This window comes from Colobus angolensis, unplaced genomic scaffold, assembly GCF_000951035.1.
Source record: "Colobus angolensis palliatus isolate OR3802 unplaced genomic scaffold, Cang.pa_1.0 Scaffold139, whole genome shotgun sequence".
Taxonomy (NCBI): Eukaryota; Metazoa; Chordata; class Mammalia; order Primates; family Cercopithecidae; genus Colobus; species Colobus angolensis.
Window position 1 is genome coordinate 3,323,620 of NW_012114477.1, and position 4,080 is coordinate 3,327,699.

General features: G+C 42.6%; 1 protein-coding gene across 2 annotated transcripts in view; it reads left to right on the forward strand.

Moving 5' to 3' along the window:
• Window positions 1-4,080, forward strand: part of HPS4 (Hermansky-Pudlak syndrome 4) — a 33,941-nt gene that overhangs the window by 23,775 nt on the left and 6,086 nt on the right. The window lies entirely within an intron of this gene.

Sequence of the window (4,080 nt, forward strand, 5' to 3'; positions counted from 1 at the left end):
TTGCTTTAGTAGGCAAGGAAAGTGGTAGCAACAAGAACAGCAGGTTGAAATTGCTGGAGGGCAAATGGTGTCTTGGGGCTTTCCTTATTTTTATTCTTAAAATGTATATTATTCTAAGCTGATCTTAGTAGCATTCAGGGCTTGTGACCCTCCATAAATGAGCTAGTCACCTTGGAACACAGAAGAAGAGATAAGACTGCACAGCAGCTTCCTTGCACAGAACTCCTAGCAAGAGAGTGCTCTCTCGAGCTGTCAGGCTTCTCTGTCCCCTTTCCACAGACACTGGATCACTGAGTTACAGCTCATTTGCTTCCTGTATCCCCATTCACCATAGCTATGAGTGACTATCCACCTCCTTCTTATAACAGTGCAGGGAGTTCTGGCTGCAGTGGTACACGCCTCATCTCCCTGCCGATGCCTTGGTTTTCATGGTCTCTTCTGCACAGTGTTGAGCCTTAGAAATGTCATTTTGAAGGGCCCAGTGTTTGAATGCAATAAAGTGGATATAATACCTTTCTTTTTACCTTTCCCACAAAAAGGAAAAAATAGCACAGGCTGCTCTTTGAGGAGATGTATTCTGCACCAACTATATGTGAAATACTTTGCATCTCTTATTTTAGCCAAGCCTTAGAACAGTTCTGGGAGGTAGGCATTGTAACTCCCCTTTGCCAGTAAGAAAACAGCCTCATTGAGATGAAAAGACCTCATGCAAGTGGCAGGTCCAGAGTTCTTGCTGGTTTCTGGTTCCCTGCCCCAGCCTCTCTGTCCCCCCACTGCCCTGCCCTTGCTGTGATAGCTGGGAAGCTGAAGAAAGAGGGTCAGTGTCCTGCCTTCTGTGGCTCGTGCTCTATGGCCTTATCCCCTGGTTTGTCAAAGTCTGTCCATGCTGTTATGACATCAGCCTCCATGGGCTTCCGTGGAAAGCAGGGTTTGGTGCTGGCTAGGCCCCAGGAAATAGACTGCAGTTTTATGGAAGAAAAAAAGCTAATCTTTTCTAGTATGGCGTGACTAACTTTGATCAGCCCACTGGTTTGAGAGTGGGTTTGTTAATCAGACCCAGAGGATTTCTGTTTTATAATTGAGAGAGGTGTTTGATTGCCTTTCCAGACTAGCCTTGAATATACTTTACCTGATTTCCCTGTAGCCCCTCTGCTACTGTCTAGAAAAACCAAATACCCCCAGTTATGTAGAGTACACCTCTTTTGCAAGGGCTCCTTAATGATGTTACATACTCCCTAGCTGCCCTCGTATCATTTAGCTGTCTTGTCTTTGGCTGGATCAACTTCCACAGGGAGTAGGGGTGGGGTGAGGGGCAGGGCTTGGGATGGTGGAAGAAGCTGTGGGTGGAGCAGCCAGGAGAGTTGGTGTTGGGGCTGGAATTCCCTCAGAGGGAGTGGAATAGGCTCACACCAGGGGGCAGCATAGAGCCGATGATAGTCCATTACTCAAAACCCAAGATAATCTCACTGACCTTCAAACACAGTGATCAGATTAATTATTTATTACTACAATAGGACATTGAGCTTCTCTGTACAGTAGATGAGGCTTGACGTTAGTGTGAGAGTCTTGCCATAAAACATTTTATGAAAAAACACCTTCCCCCAAGTAGGAAACCGGTACCTCTAAGGGAACGTGTGTTCCACATATTACTCCTACATGCTGTGTCACACGCTGACATTTGTGTCACTTGCTTTTGTGTGCAGTAGAAGTCAGAGGACCCAGGAATTAGCCTCAGCTCTGCTTTGCCTAGGGCCGTTGTGAGGATCACATTATATAGCAGTATATATCGGGGGCTGGCAAACGTTTTATGTAAAGGACCAGAAAGCAAATATTTTCAGCTTTGCAAAGCTTTTCAGCTCTGCTGTTGTAGTACAAAAACAGCCATAGACAGTATATAAATGGTATGGCTGTATTCTGGTAATTATTTATGGACATGGCATTGGAACCTCATATAATTTGTACATGTTGCAATATTATTATTTTGACTTTTTTCCCCAACCATGTAAAAAATATAAAAACCATTCTTAAGTCTCAGGCTGTACAAAAACAGGCAACAGGCTGGATTTAGTTTATAGGCTGGAGTTTGCCGACCCCTGGTATATGTGAAAGCACTTGGCTATCAGTAAAAAATTATCCACATGTCATCTGACATAGCATCTTGTGATTAACTGTGTGTTTATTATTAAGTGATCCTATCTTGAGTGCAAGTTAGGCAGAAGATTCTGGAAGCAGAGCTCAGTGCCTGTGGGGAAACAGTTTTCGGCATGGCTCACTCTCTGTTCCTATTGTTTCTTCCTCTGGATACCAGCTCAGCATAGAAGGGATGACTGTTAGCAGATTCTCGAGGTCCAAAAACTTTCGGTGAGGCTGTGGTTTGACTTCATGGTGAATGCTTGTGTGTGCCCATGCGCGTGTCGGTGCATGCACACACACACACATCTGTTCAAATAAGAAGCTCTGTGTTAAACTCAGTGTTGGTCAGGCTCTCTCAGTGATCTGAACATGAGATATTATGCTTGTCTTTCCTGAGTACTTATCTTTTTACATAACTCTACACCCTTGATTTAAACCAAATAGCTCATAAGTTGGCAGTGCTTGGCATTAGATGTGTTCATTTAGTCATTCATTTAGTGGATTCATTTACTGAGCACCTACTAGGAGTCAGGCACTCTACTAAGCATTGAGGATACAAAACTGAGCGCATAGTAGAAAATAACTTTGTATGTCACACCTATGGACTTGAAATATCATTTCTGAGACATTCGTACAGGAAAACTGATTTAACACCCCAAAATAACATGTAAGCTTCATGACATTTTCTTCAGAAGCATTCTTTTGCATCTCTATACTTTTTATGTGCACTTTTTTTCTTACATAGCTGTTGAGAAATAGTCCACAAATTATCTGTGATCTCTAAAGAGATACCGTTTCTTTTGTATGATTATTTTCATTTCCTTGACTCTGTGAAAAGGCCCTGCCTCAGGATAGCACTTTAGAGTTTATGAAGGACTTTCGGATGTGTCATTTCATTTCAGTCACTTGGCAGTCCTGTACTGTTCCCATTTTGCAGATGAATAGAAAAATGAGGCACAGAAAATTTGGTAACTTGCTCCTGGTCATTTGACTAAAAAGAGGCTGAACTTGGGATGTTTTTTACCTGGGAACTGCAAATGCTGGCGGACAGTCGCCTTCTTTCTTGTGGCTGAAGCAGGCCCAGGAAACCCCGTTTCAGACCAAGCCCATTACGATGGGCCTGGCATACTGAGTAAAGCCCTCAGTGGAGCTTGAAGAACGCCGCACAGCCATTGAAGAATTATATGATAGAATATTTAAAGATGAGAAAAGCAGTTTGTGCTTTGTTGTTAGGTTAAAAAACTGTCAGTCATTATTTATGATTTGATCTCGTTTTTACTTTACAGAAAAAGAGTTACACAAAACAATATAGTCCAGTGTTTTCAATTGTACTTAAACTTCATCTCCTTGGAGGTTTGTAAAAATACAGGTACTTGAACCCACCTCCTTGACAGTCGTCCTCAACTCAACTACCTCCTCTGAACCATGAAGTGCAGAAAGCTGTTTGACTGACACTTAGTCCTTCCAAGAAAGCCAGGACTAGGCTATCCATGCTAGATGTTGCAGAGAGAAGTTACCTTGTTACATCCGGTGAGGGACTTCTCTACCAGGGGCCAGTGAGAAACACTGGCTGGTCCCAGGCTGTTTGTATGGTGAAATCATGCAGCCTGGGTAGGAAAGCCGTGGTTAAAATAAGATACACCACAGTGGTAACAGTGGCTATTACTGGATGGTGAAAAGATGAGCAATTTTTCTTATTAGTTTATTTTTTTACTCATCTCTTTTCTCAGTCTCCTACAATATAATCATTAATTTAAAAAACATTAGAACATAAGGGTGAAAGAAAAATGTTGGTGAGAGTCCATTTTGCTGGATCAAGTAGGCAGTAAGATACTCCATGAATGATTTTTTCTTTGTTTGTTTGTTTTTTGTTTTTTGAGACAGAGTCTCACTCTGTCACCCAGGCTGGAGTGCGGTGGTACAGTCTCGGCTCACTGCAGCCTTGAA